Below are 21,748 nucleotides of genomic sequence, written 5' to 3'. Positions count from 1 at the left end.
CATGTGTTCTTTAGAAAATATATATTGTCCTTTTTTCCGTGCGAAAAATCGCACCCTGTCTGCAAAGGCCTTTAGTGCTTAATTGGGTTCAAGGCAAGCAGTTTATATTTTGTTATATATACTATGTTCTACTATGTATTATGTACTAACAGATTGGACTTGACAAACCCACTGCCTTGACTGAATCTAATCCCTATACACTACTTTAATCACTAAACTCAAGGACATCTATTGAAAGCGTGGCTCTTCTGTGTTTAAGCAGTTTGTTAAGATAGTTTTCCGATTTGAGAAAGTAGCCCAAGTGCAGCTTTTCAAAAATGTATTTGGCACTACATTCAAACAAACAAAGACACTTGTATACCAAGATGTTTTAAGGGACTCCAGCCAAGGTTCTGTTGTGAAGCTTCATACTTTATTTTTTACTACAATTACGGTACTTTCTGCTGTTCCATTGCAGTGTTGGTGGAGAAATGCAGAGTGACCTTGGAGAGACTGCAGCATCTTGAGAAATAATGTTGTTGGTGCATCAGAAATATCCCCTTCAAGTACCTCCTTTACTGTATGAGGGCAGCATGTTACAAATTCATTCAGTGGTATTCCCACAGTCCCTATCCTGGCGCTTACTGTGAGCTTACAAGGCTGTAATGAAACAGAATCATTGGGAAAGGTCTCATCTTCCAAGACAAAGCCCTCAGAGGCTTGTGGAGAGGTTTGGAATCTGGGACAGTAAGCTAGTCATCCTACTTAAACATAACTGTAGGCCTATATCTAATACTGTAAATGTAAGGCAGGCCCTCTTTCTTTGGATAAGATTTAGTTATTTTTTACATTTGTATGCAGAGCACTGATTTGTCCTGTTTTATAAGGTGCTGATTAACCATGTGTTGGTTAGGGTGCGAATAATTCGCCCCAAAATATGTTTTTTCGTTGTTTGTGTGGCGGGACTGGGTCAGCCTTTTCTCAAACATGTTCCCACCATACATTAGCAATCAAGATCTTGTTTTCCAAAAGCATTTCACCGCAAAGTTTGACGTTGTCACGCTAATCATGGGAATGAAACACGGTACTTTAGCACTAAGATGTCAGCCCTGTGTGTGTGAACACTTTTAACAATGTGTGATGTACTGTAGCTGGCAAGAGACATTTTTGAAGGTTAGGGTAGAAAGAATAGGGGACTGAGAAGGTTGTGATTGCTAGCTACACGTGTCTGTGGCTTGTTTTTGTCTCTTTCTTCCACCCTAAACACTCCCTGTCTTACTTGAGGTGCTTTTAAGGGGGGCTGACAGCCAAATGGATTAAATGGGGTTTGCTGACGGAACACATATCAAATCTGCGGGCATGCAATTGTGGGCTGCGGCATTTGCAAGGCTTATGACTTCTGCTGAGCCCGTGGATCCATCATGCCTTCCTCGCTCTCCTCCTCTCGCATCTCAGAAGTGGAGGGAGAAAGGAGGAGGGGGAGGCAGAGAGCGCTCTTGATCACCTGCTTTGTCTGAAGTGAGTCACCTTGCAAATATATGAATAGTAAATGCAGGGGAAAGTAATCTGGTGGCACACTGGCGCGTCCTCCTGTTTGCCCCTCCAGTTTAGCTACTGCATCTCAGGACTTGGCATCTCGGCTGTGCAAATGGTATGCAGATATTTTTCATCCCCTGCACTCCCTCATGTATCTCCTCTTTCTTTGTCTCCCTCTCCTCCACCTCCTGTCCATCTCTCTCCCTCTTCCATTTGTTCCTTTCTCCTGTATGCCTTTTCTGCTCCCTTGCTCCCTCGTGTCACTCTCTCTCTCTCTCTGTCTCTCTCTCTCTCTCTCTGTGTCTCTCTCTCTCTCTCTCTCTCTCTCTCTCTCCTCTCCTCTCCTCTCCTCTCCTCTCCTCTCCCTCTCTCTTTCTCTCAGACATCAGGGTGCATTTTTCCCCCCGGCAGGATGCATGACAGGGGAGCAGGTGGAACGGAGAGCAAATGACAAATCTCTCCCTGCGTCCGTCCCTCCCTCCCTCCATTTCTCTCTCTCTCTCTCTCTCTCTCTCTCTCTCTCTCTCTCTCTCTCTCTCTCTCCCTCCATCTCCCCCAGTGTCCTGCCAGAGGCCCTCCAGCCCTCCTCCTCCCTCCCACCACCACCTTTCCATCCTATCTGGCCACATTGATATTCAAATGTACCCCGGCAGTGTTCCACCCTCTCTCGCCACAAAGGCCTCGCTACAATAACCCTACAGAGAGAGAGAGAGAGAGAGAGAGAGAGAGAGAGAGAGAGAGAGAGAGAGAGAGAGAGAGAGAGAGAGAGAGAGAGAGAGAGAGAGAGAGAGAGAGAGAGAGAGAGAGAAGAGGTGACATATGTCTGGTATGTCACATGAAATGGCAGATCACCTCTGTGCTCCATATTTGTGAAAGTATAGCGTGTATTTGTCCCAGTGGGTTGATGGTTTACGGAGAAATGCAAGCCTTTATGTAACTAATAGAAGACTCAGAATGAGGCAAAATGATGTTTCTGCCTCGGATATGCTGAGTCCTGCTCGTTGTCTCAAACATCTGTTTGTGTGTACGTGTGTACGCATGTGTGTCTGCCTGTGTATGTATGCATGCATGCATGCCTTTGTGTGTGTGTGTGTGTGGGGGGGGGGGGGGGGGTTCTGCATGAACTCCAAACATAGAGAAAGGCTACTATCAAAGAAAGAAGAGACCGTATATTATTGTTGTTATTGACAGGGTCCCCCATGGCAGCCTGCATGGTGGAGCCAATGTCGCACAACTGGCCATGAGCTATCATTATCTTTGCCTTCTCCCTCTCTCTGATGAATCTGCCCCGGCTCCTGGGCTGAGGAGCTGGGCTTTATTTAATGGGCTCTTTCAGCCGTGGTCTGCTCCGGCGGAAGCCTCTTACAAACCCATTTAAAGCAGGGTCTATGGATTTCATGGCTCCCCGGGCGCTCTCTCCCTCTTTCAATAAGGTGAAGTCCAAGGCTTTATCCATCCGTCAATGGGCCAGGGGAACAGTGGATGCAGCAGTTTTTAATCCCAGCGACGCCACTGTCCACTGTATGCTTGGCTGTTCCCTGATAGGACGGCCCTCTCACCTGGGGACTTTTTAGTTCCTGTGGCAGAGCGGATTTATTGTTACATGGATGGGGATAAGGATTGGGCACCTTGGACAGTGTCTGCGGAGCGAGAGAAGCAGAGATGGAGAGATGTGCAGGTATATACTGTAGAGGGAGAGATGGAGAAAATAGGGGCTGAGGAGCTGAGAGACAGGAGGTTCTTCGGAGTTATAGGTTCTTCAGAGAACAGGTTCTTTACCGTTCTTCAGAAAATAGATTATAGAGTGTAAATCGGTCTTTATGAGACACAAACGCAAGCACAAACACATTTAGGCATGCACATGCATGTGTGCTGCGCATCAAATTATTGCATTCATCATCTCTCTGTAGTAAATCAATTGGCTGTTATTGATCAGGAATATTGACTCAGATTGAATGATGATCTACTGTATTGTGTGACCTTTGAGAGTCAATCTCCCCAAAAAAGATCCTGTATACATTTGAGAGTACTTAACCATCACCCTGGTGTCCCTATTGCCATTATTATAGCGGAAAAAGGAATGATTAGCTATTGTCGGAATAGCTGAAGTATATAATAGGGCTTAAGTGGTTAAAATACTTTTAATTCATATTCCAATTTGCGACTTGATTAGTAGGTCATCTCTTTATTCAAATGAAATGCACTAGCAGAGGTTAAGCCAGCTTATCCAGAATTTAGCAGCACTATCCAAGGTCTGGAACTCAAGAAGACACCTTACATCAATTGCGTATTTCTGCCATTTGACTCGGTAGTGACCTGCCCATAAGCAGGGTGAGGGTACGACATTGGGTACAACAGATACTAGATTCAAACACCATACTGTCTGTCTGGCCTTTGAGCACCTGTTATTTACTATCCATGCATTTGAGACTGCCTCACCAGCATAAAAATAAAACGCTTAGTAGAGGAGGGCCAGTCGATGTATCATATGATTCAATTATTCAGAAATCAATTAAATGTGACTATTTTCCGTTTGATAAATAAGCAATGGTATTTTGTTGTTATTTTGTGTGATTGTCGTGTAATGTTTCATGTAATTTCTCATTTTATTTATGTTTTCGGCACTGTAATGCTGTTTATTGGAAAAAGAAAAAAATCAATAAATATATTGTTGGAAAAAAATAAGCAATGGGAAACATTCACACATCTTGAACACTTAATGTGTCTGTCTCTTGACTATACCCCAGAGAATGGCATGGTACTGCCTAATGGCATTATCAGAAGCCATCACTTCACTGAGGTCAGAGAATGGACACTGCAAGTAAAAGGGAAAGATTATCTAACAACATACATCAAAACAATATTCTACTGCATATTATCATGTGGTCAGTTGTCTTATTGATAAAAAATATGTCAATCCTTAAAACAGCAATCAGAATATTGTATATTACATTTGAGCTCAACCACGTAAACCTGATTTAATGCCCAGTCTACATGATGTGTTGTCCAGCAAAGAAAATGCCAGTCTGCAAGCTCACAGTTGTGAACTTGTGCTGAACTTGAGTTGCAGAGCTTTGCACCATGTGGTCTCAGTTGCAGGTACACAGGGTGCTATATTGCTGAGGGTACCACCTGTGAATTCAGATGCAGCTAAAAAGGTTCAGGTTGTTTTTCAAAAATGAAATGCTGGTTCCAGGAGTGTGTTGTAGACCCTGATTCCCCAAAAGACAGCTGGACAGCAATTGGGCCATATTGATTGAATACTTTATTAACAGTTTTCAAAAAGCACAGTGGTACGATTATACAATGATGCTAAAAGGATCACACAAAAAGCCCTGAGGGCTTGTTTCCATTGTGGTCCTATGTATTCAATCCATCAAGACATTTAAAGACATAACATACAAGACATCATCAACACTAGGAGCTATAAAAGTGTACAGAAAACATGGACATTTCTAGAAGACTTGTCTAGGACCAGTTGTAAATTGCAGACAGGTGCTCTTTTATGGCGTTTTTTAAAGAGGGTAAGGAGTCACACTTTTTCATGGTTGTTGGTAGGGAATTCCTCATTTTGGTGGCATAACAGTAGAACAAATTTAACAGGTTTGTGCCGAATGGGTTAAACGAGATCGGTGAAGCTCCCTCTGGTGTTGTGCCTGCGTGTGTCTCTCACATTATTGAAGTAGTTTGACAGGTATACATGGGCACTGATCCCTTGAGTATCTTGAAGACCAGGCTCTTTGCACGTTGCTGTACTCTACCTTGAGCCATCCCACCCTAGCATAATGGGGTTAGGTGAGTCCTAGGTGTGAGGTTTAGTAGGGAAAGGTAAGGTCTGAGGTATGGCTGAATTAGTGATAGCAGGGAAACATAGGAGTGCCTTTATGCGCTCTCCCAGACTGTTGAGCGGAGTCTCCTTCCGCCTGTGGGGAGATGCCTGTGCTGGATTGATGTGTTCACACCCAGAGCAATCTCTGGCTAAAGCTGGACCAGCGCCAAAGCTCAGACCCTGGGTGGTTTGAAAAATTACATATTACCAGTATAACTTGTCTCAGATATGAGAATGTGTAGAGAGCCCACACACACAGAATGTTTCTATTTCTAAGGAAATAATCAAAGGAGGAGGAAATAGTCTAACAGTAAATTATCTTTTTTACCCATACATTCGTACTGAAGACAGCCTTGCACACAGGTATGTCGAACACAGTCTGAATGCCAGCCACGCATGGGCCGGAAACAGGTGGGCACCCTCCAATCTAGAATACCCCACACAGAGATTACAACCCCCTAGGCGCTGCAATTTAACACTGCACTGCAACCCACTCCAGAATGACCTCCCCTTAGGGCACAACACACAATATTGCACTGCAAGCAAAATCACTCTCCACCGCAAACATACACATGTTATAATCGTAACACACATGCAGCCGCCCGCATCTGAGGATCTATCTATCTAGTTCCCTCAGCTGCTTTCCACAATCCAGTACTATGGCTCTTCCCTGCTCTTTGAAAACGTTTTAACATAAACCACTTAGGTGAAGACTGACAACTGATTTTGTTTTTGCCCCGTTTGTGTGTCTGTCTGTCTTCCACTTCTGACCATAGAGGGCACCACAAATGCAAAAAGTTGAACAGTATGTCAGAAATGCAATTTCCTTGGGTCCTGGAGGCTGGAACCCATGGCTTACACAGCCCTATAGGCCATCTGGCCTGGCGGAGGTATGCACTCTGCGGATTGCCCTTTCAAGATTTGAATGTTTTTATGGTATGACTCCTGTAGGGGCTTTCTGTGTGGATGTGTTTTATAATTTATATTAATAATGGAATTCAATTGGGATCAACTCGGGTGAAACTGAATTTAGAGTCATACGTCAAGTCCGACATCCACATGGGACCCACACCATTATTAGACCCTGTCTTGTTAAAACAGACATTTTACATGAGTCATTATTATGTAATAATAAGTCATAGACCACTGACGTCACAGGTCACTTGAAGTCTGAGATTCACATTAGAGCCATGCCGTTTTTATGTCAATCCTGAGATCATTTCCTACATTTTTTTGTTTGTTTGCTTACCAATCTTAATCTAACTATTAAAACTAACTATCTAAACTATTTAATAAATATTCTACTGGGAGCTAACAGTGTGCAGACTTCCCCTCTTTTCCTCTAATGTACGTATTGTTGTCCAGCACCTGATACGTTTTTGGGATGTGCGTGCTTACCTCTGGACTCTATTTGTTTACTAATCTTCACACGTTAGGGAACCCACGACGGAAGTCAGTGGGGCTTTGGTCACACTGTGACCTTGCGGCCAAATTTGGAGTCATATGTCATAGATACGTCATAGACCACTGACGTGGCGTCGTCGTCACATATGACTGATATCACAGGTCACTTGAAAGTCATGACAATCAGTCTCTACAGATAAACTGCCTGTAAGCTTCCAAAATCAGTAGGAGAGGCCTTTTTAATCACAGCAACAAAAAAACAACAAAAAGCTATAAAAAGCACTCCAAATGTGCAAAAAGTATATTGTAGAAACACCCCCCCTCCGCCACAGCTTCCTCTGGTCCTGACACCTGCAGCCAATGGCTTCCAGTATGGGTTGCATGGTGCATGATATGCCAGAGGTATGCACCACTTCCTAGTTGGAAATGTCTTCAAACCACCAAATCATTCTTTCAAATAGCTCTCAAAACGTTTCCACCATTTCATGGTAATCCAAATCCTGTTCTCACTTTGCTATTAAACTATCTTCTGCAAACAGTTCTGCATGCATGTGATGTGGCCATGTGGCTGGGTGTGACAGAAGCTGATAGACAGATGGAGTATAAATTCCACTTGACACAGGTACATCAGGGAGAAAAAGAAAACATGTAGCATAATTCAACTTGTACAGTGGATGTGGATGCAGGACGATAGTTCACATCTAAAATGTCTTCTTTCATCCTTTTCCCCTTCTGACTTCTCATAATGTGTACTATCCCAGTATCCCACTTAGGAGTCCAGAGCCCCTAATACCCATGGAAACACTTTAATGAGGCACTTTTAGGTTTTAAACACTACAACTGTAAATTACTTACAAACTAAAATGGGGCTATGGCGCTGACGTTTAACTGACTGGAGGGCAGGCTACGGGCCAATAGCTCCAGAGGGTTTTGTGTGTGTGTGTGTGTGTGTGTGTGTGTGTGTGTGTGTGTGTGGGGGGGGGGGGGGGGGGGGGGGGGTGGATATATAACTGACAAAAGAGTCAAGCGCTGCTGTTGAGGGGATACTGGAACATGCAAATGAGCTGAACCTGTTTTTCAACAGGTTTGACCCACAACCAGCTCAACAGGGCAGCCCGGATCCCCACTATCTCGCTCCAGTGCCCCCATTCACAAACATATATCCCCTGCCCCCCACCCCCAAGTACCTGTGCACCCATCCTCACCTATCCTACCCCTGACCCCTAGGAGGCAGCAGCTTGCCCCCCTCCCAATTCACAGCCCCAGCATATCTCCTACACATGGAGACAGCCGTGAGAGTCATACTGTATTCTTCGACTCAGCTGGTGGACCAAGGCCTGGTCTCAAACTTTTAAATTTCAAGGAACCATTTGGTTCAATGTATATGTCAGAGTTACAGACTTGTAAGGGTCAGCTTAGAAACCCCTCAAGGAAGCCTGAGAGTCCCTGGACCCCACTTTGAGATTCACTGACCTAGATTATAGACTGCCTCACCAGCAGACCTTCAATATACGACAGATTACGGAGCAGCTTGTCAGATGTATTTTTTTTTAGCAAAACGACCAAGGAACTGTGCTGTCACCTTTCCTGTTCAGCCTCTCCTCTGACTTCTGTTTCATCCGTTTCATCTCAGGTACATGCCACCTACAGAAGTTCTCAGATGGCTCCTCTATTGTCAGCTGCATGACGGATAACAGCAAGGAGTACAGACCCTGGTGGAGAGCTTTGTAGGGTGGTGGGACAATCACCTCAAGCTTAACACTGTGAAGACGAAGGAGATGGTGATGGACCCCAACTCCCACAACCGTCTGAGGGGAACAGGTGGATGAGTTGGACACCTATAGGTTCCTGGGAGCACACATGAACAATAAACTAGACTGGACTTACAACACTGAGGACCTCTACAGGAAGCTGTTCGAGCTCAGGTCCTTTAATGTGCGCAACAGGCTGCTGCAGATAGTCGCAGTGGCTCAGAGTCAGAACGTATAGAGCTTGGGAATCGGAAGGTTCCCGGTTCGATCCCTGACTCATACTGGGTTACTGTCGATGTGTCCTTGAGCAAGACACTGAACCCCTGAACTGCTCCCGATGAGCAGGTTGGTGCCTTGCAAGGTTTCCTCCGCCATCGGTGTGTGAATGTGTGAGTGAATGTAATGCACATTGTGAAGTGCTTTGGATAAAGGTACTGTATGAATGCACCATTTCTACCAGTTCTGTAGTTGGAGTTAAACTGAACAACCTGGAGGTGGTTGTGGGGGAGAGGATGAGGAGGAGGCTGATCGCTATCCCGATGAACATCTCTCATCCAGAGATGTGCTCCTCATTCTGGATGAGGAGCACATCCAGCCACAGACACCGACCCCCTGCACACCACGAAGTGTATACTTGTTCCATTCATATTCACTGTTCATAGACTGTTCATATATTACATTTACTGTTGATTGTCTGTACATATTATCCATTTATGTGACAGATATATCCATGCATACATAATATTCACAGATTGACTAATTTAATTTTTCATTGACTAATGGCAATGAAAATCTAATCAATTTAATATTTAATATCATGCATTTAATATCATGCATCATGCCACCCTTGGTAATGCATCATCATAATGATATAACAATTCAGTCTTGCAGTGGCCACGTCTGATGTGTCCAAAAAGTCACCGGTCACTTTCTAAATCTGTACCCCGTCCCAGTGCTCCCTCCTCCTCCTTCTCTCCCACCGCTTGGACCATCTGAATCCCTGACGTCTGGGCTGTTTTTAGCCGTGTTGGACGGAGGCCTGGCTCGGTGGCACGGGGGAGGCCGAGCGGTTGGGTTGTCCCAGTGCAGTCGGCCCACCTCCAGGCCATCCCATATTCATCATATTTGCCGCAGCAGCCATATGTCCGAGCAGCATGATAAACCCTGGCCGCTCCCCAGCACCCACAGGAGTCACTGTCAACACAGTGTGTGTGTGTGTGTGTGTGTGTGTGTGTGTGTGTGTGTGTGTGTGTGTGTGTGTGTGTGTGTGTGTGTGTGTGTGTGTGTGTGTGTGTGTGTGTGTGTGTGTGTGTGTGTATTTCACACATGGTTCAACCAGAAGCGTTCCTTCAGTGATCTTCCGAGACCTCAAAAATGTTATCACCATAAACCTCCTCATACAGTGTCATATATGCTTCTGTTTTCGGTGAATTCAAATTAACCACTTAATCCCTATACATACTTCACCGTACAACAAATAGAGAGAAAATTGCCTATCTACAAGCTCACAACGCTTTGCATCGCAACACTTTGTGAGCTTGTAGATCTGCTCTTTTCTTTCTTTCTTATTAGTATAATTTCTTATTTATTAAATCTTTTGAAAATAAACGTAATGTTTTTAATTCGTTTTTCCTATATTCTTGCCTATATGCCCAAAACAGGGACACCAGGTTGGATGTGGTCAAAATTAAACTACAAACATAAAAGTAGGCTAATACGGTTAACACAGTCCTGGACTGAGTTCTCTAACATCCAGGCATCCTTAGCGGTGCCCATGACAACATGCTTTTGAGCCAAGTGTGCATTTGCCAAAGTAGTGGAAATACATGGGGCTACATACGTCAGAACAACAGAAGAACTTCCATAAACACAGCTTTATTCCTGTTTCCATCTGCCATCTCACGCTCAACGTTGTTTTGCTGTAAACCTTATGGTGTAAAGTGTCCTTGGGGTTCTTGAAAGGCACTATAAATCTAAGTAGTTACAGTATTGTTATTATCATTATTATGATTATTATTATTGTCATTATTATAATTATTACTACTATTATTACAATTATTAATACCACACAATACTGTATATTGAGGTTTACATCAAGAGACTCAAGAAGACAGAATCACGACCAGGAGCATCTATATACTTTGATATGATATATTCAAGTACTGGGGTTCAGTACTTTATCACATACTCATACACTCATACAGGTGCAAGCAGCAAAATGTTGGTGGGATCTGTTCCACAGAGACTGCTGTTCTAACACAACAATACAATATAATAATAATAATAATAATAATAATAATAATAATAATGTAATAAATGTAATAATCATACTATTATAGTAGATTAGATCGAAATAAAATGAAATATTATAAATATTATATTCACATGATTAAGTCTCATATTTTAGCCACTGCCTCAGCATCACACCATTTTTAATATGAAAATATTGGCTTTTACAGAAACACAATTGTAAATTCATCATAATGAGAAATTTGCACACATCAACTTCTGAGACATTATGCTTTTTACTAACCCTTAATAAGCAAGTACTACAAAACAAGAAAAAATGTGTATTAAAAGTTGTATGTTTTCTTTTCACATATTGATAAGTAGCATATAAACTATATATAATGCAGTTACATAGACCTGGCTGAATTGCTAATAATTTGTATTCAGCTGTGTCTAGGTTAATTTATAGTGGCAAAGAAATGTGTATTTCATAAATATTTTCTATCTATCTATCTATCTATCTATCTATCTATCTATCTATCTATCTATCTATCTATCTATCTATCTATCTATCTATCTATTATGGTCTGTGTCTGTGTATAAGCAGCAGCAGCATCGTCGTCAGTGTGTGAACTGTGAACTGTGGATAACCCCATGACGTAGCAGCAGCAGACATATGGAAAAAGCCTATAGATATAACATTCTCGTTCCATACATTATGTATCCGCTGGTGGTTCGAAGCCGCTGATAAAGGGTCTGCTTAGCAATCTGACTTGATGAAGGATGATGATGAGCTTCTCCTCAGACAGAGTCGCTGATGATGTCCACCCCTCCGATGCTCCCTCGTCTCATCGTAAACTCTTGTGCACCCTCTGGTGCTTGGTAGTCTCCCAAACTTCTTTGTGTAGCCTGCGTTGCAGATTGTCTTCCTTGTCTGTGTGGTGGTTGCTCATTATTCAGAGACAGACGGCAGATCTCAGGTCATCTGCAGCTGCAGCAGCAAAGGAGAAGCAGGAAAGATGGCGATCATCCATTAGACCGACCGGGCAGCACACACGCATGAAATACGAGGACAGTCAGGGACAACTTTTGGGAAGATCGCTTCAGGAGAACGTTGTACCAGTGAGTTTTTACACCATATTTTCCCCAGTTTCGGCCACGAGATTTCAAGGCTCGGGGGGGCTTTGATCGTGGTCTCTCTGCGAGAACGTCGTTATGGTAGATCATGGGATATAATGTGGAGAGCGCCTCGTGAATGACCTGGAAAGAGCTTATGATCCCCCCCGTTTCGGTTTAGTTTCAGGACCAGCCCGACTTTGGAGAGAAAGAAGCCACCGAGGCGACAATAAACAGGGTGATCGCTCAGCCTGGGCACCCATGGTAGGCAAAGTCAAGTGGGTCTTCATAGCTTCTCAATAATATTCAACCTATAGCTTCGGTACAATGTCGCCTCCTTCTCCTCGGTGTGTTTGGTTGTCAGTGACATGAGGAAATGGACACAGCGAAACGGACGTTGCCATAGCGCGTTGGTTTCAGTGTTTTTCCCTTTATTTCTGACATGTCTGGGTCTGGGGAATTAGCGTTAGAGGAGAGGAGAGCAGAGTCGGTGCAATGGCTTCTTCTTCATGGAGCTAAAACACACACAACAACACGGCACCGCCAGTGGGACAACAGACTCTGTTGTCCCACTGGCGGTGCCGTGTTGTTGAGTGTGTGTTTAGCTCCATGAAGAAGAAGAAGCCATTGCACCGACTCTCTCCTCTCCTCTCCCAACCAGAGCCTCCATTAGCGACACAGTCTAGCTGGCATAGCCGCTGGTCCACGTCCATTGGCACACCATGAAAGAGCCGTGTCCATTGGAGGCTATATGTGTGACGGCTTTCCTTCAATTAAAAAGCCCATATCTGAGCAGAGATTTGAGACGGCTCTCCACCACATTACGTGTTGGAACTATCTTAGATAAGGCTAGCGGTGGGCTGAAATGTTTTAGCCCAGGGTTGACTTTTTGGTGGTTTATTTTAGCTGTTTTGGATGCGTATTATTTATTATACACTGTCAGTGGTCTGGAGTCAGGTAGGGCAGTGTCATAGTAGGGCTTCACCATAAAATGGTGGAAAGGCAGATGAGTCTCCAAGGAGAGCCCTGGAGTCAGACAGGCAGGATCCCTCACGCCAAGAACAAAGGTTGACTCTCTGGTCCTGAAAATAGCCAGAATGTTTAGATTTTTTTTGCTTTTAGTTTGAAAGTTTGCCTGCTTATGGATGCAGAAGAACTCTGAAAAGTGGTGCTAGATTCCTAAATGATGGAATTATGGAATAAAAGTCAAGGTTAAAGTAGTTTTTCCTCCCAAAACGTATTTCTGTCATTTGCACCCTAACGCATCTCCACTTACCTACATGTGTCATGTAATATTGTGGATAATTTAAGGCTTCCTTAATGCTATATGACAGTCTTTGCGACTGTGGTGGTTGCAGAGGGACACATGGGTGAGATGGGAATTTTAATGCTCAATAATGCAGTGTTTTAGCCTGCAGGTAGTTAATGTTCTACAAAGTGATCCCCTGCACACACATTCTGGGAGAGAAGTGATTGCACTGGTAGATACTTTGTGTGTGGAAGTTCTCAAGAAGATTCTCAAGAATATTTTCTCCAGCTTGTTGCAGCATCAGTTGTGGTCAGATCAGACATCAAACACTGTAGGAACATTGTTGGAGGGATTTAAAGTCCAAATGAAACTATTTTAATGATATCTTCATTTTTATTGCATAAACTTTTTGGTTGTTGTTGCTGTTTTTTTAATTAAACTTTTATTATAATGCGTATATATTGGGCTATACACCTGTTATTACAAGGCTATGCTTGTTGTAAATGCTGTAATGTTGTATTTACATATTTATGACAGGACTTTAGTGGTTTGTCTTTCAGTAGGATACAAGTTCTAATGCACTTTAGTTAATGATGTATGCCAGTGGTACAACCTTCTCTCTGTAACTTCTGTAGGAATTATATTCCAGAGAGCTGTCTGTAGACCAGACCCATTTGTCTGGAGTGAAGGAGGTGTGTTTTCATCTGTGCATCATGTGCATGTGTGTGTGCTCTTGCGTGCATGCATGTGTTTATGTGTGTGTGGGTGTGTGTCTGTCTGTCTGTGTGTGTGTGTGTGTGTGTGAGAGAGAGAGAGAGAGAGAGAGGGAGAGAGAGAGAGTTGCTGTGTGCATGGCTGTGCTATGCTCTGCAGTTCCCCTGGCCACTGTGAAATCTTGCTGACAAGGAGAGTGAGCTTGACACACGGTGCTGCGACAACGGGGCTGAGAAGAGCAATCAAAATGGTGGCGCTCTCCTTCTCCCTGGTGTGGCAGTCACAGGGCAAACAGGTTCTCAAGGAGAAGCTGATAGGGGAGTCTGGGTATGATTCTGCTATGGTTGACAGATTGGTTTCAGACTAGACACATTGGTTTCCTCCAGTGAAGTATGCTCAGCAGATGGGCTGAATGTTTTAATGTTGGACTTTTGTCTGATGTTTCTTTTTTTTTAAGGAACTGGTAAATCTTGGATTATAAAAAAATATCAGTAGACCTGTTGTTTTCTCACTTTTGCAGTTTGCTTTCATAGCTCTCACATGTTCTCCAGTGAATGTCAACTTCTGAACTGACACAGACCAGTTTCATTTTTCAGCTCAGCTCTGCTGTACATCCTTGGGTATTCAAGTTTTGATTACATTTACAGTTTAGAGTTCTGAGTGAGTCACTCAGTCAAGTGAACAACATACTCTTATCAGGTATAATTGGGTTACACAAAGTAGTGCAATTATTTGTCTACAGTACGTATTGTTGTCTGTACCTAGATTATTGGAAACATAATGTTTAAGACTGAATGTGTCAGTGACCAATTGTGCAGGATTAGGCCAAACATTGGACTAATCTAGTCTAGCCAAGTCATACTGTAGGTGACTTGTAGCCCAGAATATTAATTGATACTAGGTCTTGCTTTATTCCAATTCAGTTTTAAGGAGATGGTGCCGTGCTACGCTAGACGAGTTACTTTAGAAAAAATAGATCTATTTGTTGTTTGGTATCTAAGGATTACCCTAAAAAGTAACCATTTTGAAAAACGTGCAGGGGGATTAAAAAAGACAAAACTTTGGTTTGAATGCTGGAAGGAAGTGGTTGTAGAGCTCATTACTCACTCTGACACTCTGGTCTCCTCGTATGTCTCTCTCTCTACGTATCACACACCCACACGTACACATGCGTGCACACACAACCTCTCCCTATGTAACACAAACACACACACACACACACACACACACACACACACACACACACACACACACACACACACACACACACACACACACACACACACACACTTGCGTGCTGCTCACCGGTGATGCACCAAGCCTGATTCATACTTCGTTGCATGCAGAAAATAGCCGATCTACAAGCTCACAACGCGTCGCATTTGCGACACGTTGTGAGCTTATAGATCTTCTATTTTTGGCGTGCAACACCGGTGTACAGCGGGGCATAAATTCAGCATTACTCTGTTCTCTACCTGGGGCAGTGGAGGAGGCTGGAGAGACACACAAAAGCCAATTGAAATGCTCCAGCGAGTGCATTCTTGCCATGATGCATGGCTCATCAGATGCAGTTTGTGCATGTATAGAAACACGCTGGCCCCATTTCAGAAAGTCTCTCGTCACTATAGGACGATATAACCACTTCTATCTACCTCTGTAATTTTCACTGACCTTCCCTGTGCCATTTCTGTCGCTTTTTAGTTTTTTATTGTTAAAATAAGTGTTATACAAAGCTATCCAAACATTGTAGTATCAGTTGAATCTTTGTATTTTTCCGTAACTAAGTAGACTACGGTATGCAACTGTTATTTGGAGTTTGTTTCAATAGAACAAGGAAGTGGCTCTCAAGGTGTCTTCCAGTATCGGGTTGTATTGTTTACTGTTACAACACCTACTCTTAAATTGCCAGTACAAAAAAGTTTTGTTGCAAAGATATATCTCACTGTCAATATTGAAAGTAATATATTTCATATTACTTCAATATACTCCCATAGACAGACATGTACATTATTTAGCCTGAATTGAAAACTCAGCATGATAGCACAGCTGTCCTGCCAATTTGTCTTTATAAGACAAATCAAATAATCGACAAACCTGTTTCACAGGTTAAGTCGAGGCTCCTTCCCCTTCCCTTACAAGATACAGTAAACCACCTCTGTCAGCCTCACACACTGCCTGGGGTGGAAAAATCCTGAATTCTTTAGAGACTGGCCGTTCCTTGGGCAGCGTGGTGGCACTGGACAAGGCCTTCATTGAGCAGGAACAGGAGTGGTCTTGTAGAAGGGAGGGATCCACTGGCTCGGGCCTACGAAGCAACAGAGCTATCCAAGGACGATTAAATATTTAAGGGCTTGGAAAGGAGGTCTCGGTGGTGAGTTAATATTGATGGGTCTCTCATCTTTCCTTCTCAAACTTTGTCGACTTACCTCGAGAGGTTGGCTTGGTGCACCTAGCGAGGAACCTCGCGTTTGCTTCTCTTCCAGGCTAAACACTCGGCAACCATTTCAAAAGACCACTATCAGATAGTCTTTAAAGGCATGATACTGTATGTAACTTTTGCCCTGCGTTTACACGGCAAAACAATTAAATAAATTTTTTACCATTTCCCTCTATATCAGCAGTTACCAGCCAGTGGAGTAGTGTGGTGGTGTTCTGTTTACCTGCAGAAACACATTGTCCTCTCACTCACTGGAGGTGTTTTCACTGTTTGTTTTGATTTAACCAAAATACAGCAGAACCTGCAATGTGTTTAGGACGGTAAACACCACCACACTACTCCAGTGGCTGATAACTGCTGGTATAGAGGGAAATGATGGGTACAAATGTATGTATTGTTTTGTTTTATAAACACATGGCAACGTTAAGTTACATACTATGCCTTTAACAGCATTACGGGCAAAGGTCAAACTTGATCAACTGCTGTTTTTGTTTTCTGCTGTTTCTTTCTTCTTTTTTATGTATTTTCTAGCCAAATTTTGTTGTTGCCAAATCCCCCCCATGTTTCTTATATAGTCCCTCTCTGTCACTGACAGTGACAACCCCTAATGTTGGTCTTGGGAGAGTGTAGACATTACAACCACGTGTCCCCTCTAATACACAAGCGCCACCAGACGCTTCTTTTCACTTCACAGAGAGGAGTTTCACTCCCATCGTGTGCAGAGGAACACACCATCCCTCCCAGTTCTGCTCCCTGCTGAACTGGTTCCCAGACCTGTCTGTAGGAGGCGCTATAGTGCAGTGACAGAGAATACAGTTCCCTGCCCGCTTCCTTCCCACCCACCAACATGGCAAATTGTGTTAAAAAAAAAAGGAATCCAATACCAGTCTTGTTCAAATGTCTTGTGTATCACAGTCTATTAGTTATCCGCTCCTTTCCGTCTTGGTCAGTTTGAGGCGCTCCATCATTCTGACCAGATGGTAACCTCACCCACTGTCTGTAACTGTAGTAACTGGCATGTCAGGGTTGCAGAGAAGTCACCAATGCACCATCTTCTGTTAGTATTCCCATTTACAGCTTACAAGATACACATTCAGAGCATCTGAATGTCTTCTGTTCTTTATTATCACATCACAGGTTTACAGGTGTAAAACAGTGGGTGAAATTCGTTTTTGGGCTAGCTCCATCGTTTTATATGGTAAGATGTACTTTAATGAAGGAGAAAGGCTGAGGAGAAACATACTTCTTAGCCTTTGTGTGACAGGAGAGAGGGACAACAAATTAACGCTAATATGTTTCACTGGCAGGAAAAGGAGCCACAACTTCATTAAATGCATATTATACCAATTATACATTCATTAGATTTGTAAAGAGAAGCTCAACCTTTTAATATCATTAACTTAGCTTGGATGTGTTCTCATTTATTGTGGCCTCTTTTGACCAAAATATGCGACTTTGACTTTACATTCGTTGAGATGATATAAATATATTGAGAAACCAAACCATTGTAATCTAGTTTAGGATCCTAACTCTAAACCGACCAGCAGTAATCTGTATATACCATAGGTTGACAGAGGCTATTGTAGAATTCATAGGCAGTGTTGCCATGTCTGCTTATTATGAGCGACTTTGGGCTTGTTTTTCTGTAAAGTTGCTAGTAAATATTGGTAGTTGCGGAATGTTTTTTTTTGGGCTTGTTCTTAAAGTGTAGTTGCTTATTTGGGCTTGTTTCCTAATGTTGCTTAAACCAGTGGTTCTCAAACATTTCATTTTCATGTCAAAGACCACCCTAAATGAATATGTATTTGTCCACCAACCCCCAATCTGAAAACATTTTGTGGCAGGGACCCCCATACAACATTTGTGTTGTTAAATTGTTGCAAAGATATTCCAAATGTTTCACATTTTCTTCAAGATTAAAAAATAAATCCAATCTACAACCTCATAACGCATCGCAATGTGACGCGTTGTGTGCTTACATATAGTGCGTGCCAACGTCTCGTCACCACGGGGGGCGTGGCATAGTATCTACTGGTGGGGGGCAATGTTAAGTCAACCTGTTTATACCCCACAAAGATGTCCGCCGCTACCAAATGACACTTGTTGACGCCCCCTTCAGGACTTTTGGCACGCACTATAGGTTTAAAGTGCTATGTGGCCTAGTCGCTTCTTTTGGGCTTGTTTTCATAGATTTGGTTACTTATGTCTCTCGCAAAACCTGGCAACACTGTTCATAGGAGACAACAGCAGATTTGACTCCAGGAAATGGTGCTCTGTGAGAGATGGGCTTCATGGCTGCATGGAATGTATGGTTTCCTGGAGCAATTGTCCTAGTGGAAAAACACTTCCTGGTTTCTCTCCAGACCTGTCCTTGGACATCCTTCAGTTGTGCATTTTCAATCCCATTTGGTTTAGTCCATGGTCCTGTGTTTGTGTTCGGACTATGAGGAATGTATGAAGAGAATTATGCAGTGGAAAAACGTACAATAGCAGCAGTTTTATTTTAGTATGCTGAGTTACGTACCTTTTTTTTTTTATTTCTCTCTTTAAACTTAAGGAAAGAAAACCTCTTGAGACAACCAAATACCTATTCCCATACAGACTTGGACAAACAATATATAATAAATTATGTTGCCAGAGGCGTGCAATTAGTTAGCCATTTTTTGTGGGATGGAATATTTACTTAACTATATCGCTGGGGGTCATTTTGAGCTTTGTTTATTTGTGTTTTCTTTTAATGTATAAATAGATTTCTCCTCCTCCTGTGAGGCTATTAGAATGTATGAAGAACCTGTTTAAAATATGTGTACACAGAAGCATTGCGTCATACAGGGCTGAGTCTTTTTGCTTCAGCCTTATCATCTGTAGAACCTTTGTGCAGATATCTCCTTGAAGCTCTGCTTTAAACCACAGCAACCCAAAGGGGGGATTGATCCATAGCGCCATATTTGGAGTCATGCTGAGATCTCTTGAGAAGATCGTCTGCAGCCAGGGATGAAAAGAGAAGCCCCCCCCCCCCCCCCCACACTATTGGTGGCTGTCTTTTGTACTGAACACGCACTCACAGTTCTGCTTTCGCTGGCAGCCATGACAAACCTGCAGAGGAACCAATGAGAGGGAAGTTGCTTGCCCAGGTCTGTGTTCTTAAAGCTAAACAGTTCCATCTGTGTAACAAGATAGCAGCAGCGAGCAGAGGCAACTCCTCTCAGCTGAAACAGGACAGGGAGGGGAACAGGTTGCCCAGCCTGAGACCTTGAGGAGCACAAAATGGTGGATGGCCATGCCACTGATACTCTTGTGTTACTGGTTGTGTCTCCTTAGCCACAGTAGGTCCGCTGTGTGAAAATGGATTCCTCTGTCTGTCTGTGTGTGTGTAACGCTTGGCCCAGCCTCTGCTCTGATGCAGAAGATAATTCTGTCAGCCCCGAGAGAGAGGGAGAGAGGGAAGAGAGAGCAGCCAAGTGAGGTGACTATACTAAAACAGGTTGAGCAATAGCCTGACAGTGAATCCTAACCATGCATGTCTGTCTGTTTCCACCCCGTATCCACCCAGAAAGCTTGAGCTCCCTCCCAGGACAGCCTTCTTGACTTCTGTTAGATTGGCTTTTGATCTGCATCACATTTTACATCTACACTCAAACAGATAATGTGACGTCTACGGCAATCCTAGACCAGTAAAAAGAAACCATCCCAGATAAAATGGTTGGTGCGAAACCAGAGGAATGTTAGAATTGAGTCATTTTGGATAGTCATTGGAATGAGGAGAGTTCTGTGGTTGGGTATACCTCAGCTGACCTTCAAAACCTGCATGCTTTAGCTCAGGGATTTATCCATACCAGCCTTGTGTTTTGTTTGCAATGTTAGGTTTGAAGGTCACTTGAATAAAAACACATTGCCAGACCTTTTTCTTCGGAAGCTCATGCTTTAAATGCAGGATGGATGGATGGCTGTGAATGCTTTTTGAAAGGCTGTTCTTGAGTTACAGTAACATTTGTGAATAGAGTCGCTTTTTTATCAGCCTTTTTGGAGGTTTTTCATTTTCACCATGACAACCGGAAAGGCAGTAGTCAGATCAAAAATGGCCATTTGCGCCAGAGAGGGAGTCTCATGATGATGTGCTCTGTGTTGCAGTCATCCGTTTTCGAGATGGAACGATCAGAGCTTCCTGCTTAGAGACAAAGGCAGTCTCCTCAGAGCAAGGTTACTCGTAGTATGATGTTCCAGGTTCGTTCATTTTCGGTTCAGCCGTGGAACAAAATGGGAAGTTGGTGTGATAAATCCCCTTGAATGGAGAAAGGAAATAACTTGGTAAAGAAAGCCCCTATAAAGGGGGACAACGGTGTCAGAGATATAAAGTATTAAAGGCTGACTGAATGGGTGGGTGATGTCAGGTAACCATCTGTCAGAGAGGGAGAGAGAGAGAGGCTGACACACACAGGCTCTGTCTGACCTTGCAGTATGGACGACGCAGACATCAAATAGCAAATTATCGTCTCTCCCCCAGGATTAGCATAGTATTGCAGCTACAGGAACCGTGCTAAGGGTATATCTGTGAAGGTATTTCTGTGTGTGTGTGTGCGCGCGTGCATGCGTGTGTGCGTATGTGTGCATATGTGTGTCTGTGTGTGTGTGTGTCTTTTGAAGTGGGGACTTGATTGAAGGCCTCAGTCAGCAGTATAGCTTGAGGTCCAAAGATCAAGATTCTCCCCCTCTTGAGGCCCTATACACGTTGCTCTTTATCACTGAGGTATTATACATACCGTATGTTATATAAGGCTGGTTCTCAAAGTGCTGGGGACCCCCTGGTCCCCAGCAAACAAAGCAGTTTGTTTTCACCCAAACACACTGCTTTGTTTGTTTTATCTTCACCAGGCCAGGAGGTGAAGATTATGTTTTCACCCCTGTGTGTGTGTGTGTGTGTGTGTGTGTGTGTGTGTGTGTGTGTGTGTGTGTGTGTGTGTGTGTGTGTGTGTGTGTGTGTGTGTGTGTGTGTGTGTGTGTGTGTGTGTGTGTGTGTGTGTGTGTGTGTGTGTGTGTGTGTGTGTGCTAATCTTGCAAACCGTTGGACCCAATCAGCACCAAACTGTTTGTACATGCTGCCAGTGGGCCAAGGAAGACGTATCCTGATTTCTTTCAAATCTGTGCACTGCAAGTATTTTATTTAATATTTTCGTGCGTGCATTACCCACCAGCTCAGTGGCCTTGTGCCTAAAGTGCTAGCCCTCAGATTGTGAGGTCGGGGGTTCAATTCCCGGGCGGAGACATAGATGGTAAAAAAATGGTACCTAATGCCTCCCTGCTTGGCACTCAGCATCAAAGGGTTGGATTGGGGGCATGTCCCTGTGACATACCAGTGTCATGTCCAGAGGGTGTAGTTGTACATCAAGCTGCCTCACGCTAAGGAAATAGGAGATAGGCTCCTGACCTAGGGGCCACACGGCTCAGGAACTAGCTGATTCCCAAGGCTACTTACCTTACCTCCGCCCACTTGTCCTTCAAGTAGG

At 43.5% G+C, this 21,748-nt stretch overlaps 1 protein-coding gene across 5 annotated transcripts in view; it reads left to right on the top strand.

The window, feature by feature from the left end:
- The first annotated feature begins 11,532 nt into the window (after nucleotides 1-11,532).
- Nucleotides 11,533-21,748, top strand: part of znf462 (zinc finger protein 462) — a 68,478-nt gene continuing 58,262 nt past the window's right edge. For 2 of the 5 annotated variants that reach the window (XM_084047387.1, XM_084047384.1), the window contains exon 1: nucleotides 11,534-11,850. The gene's annotated coding sequence lies outside the window, so the exon portion shown is untranslated. Of the gene's footprint in view, nucleotides 11,851-11,888; nucleotides 12,109-16,011; nucleotides 16,179-21,748 lie in introns of those variants that run through there. The other 3 variants (XM_084047388.1, XM_084047386.1, XM_084047385.1) reach the window with 3 other exon arrangements.

The sequence above is a fragment of the Gymnoscopelus microlampas genome (genome assembly GCF_963454915.1).
Source record: "Gymnoscopelus microlampas genome assembly, chromosome: 21".
NCBI lineage: Eukaryota > Metazoa > Chordata > Actinopteri > Myctophiformes > Myctophidae > Gymnoscopelus > Gymnoscopelus microlampas.
This window is presented reverse-complemented; position numbering and strand designations above follow the sequence as displayed.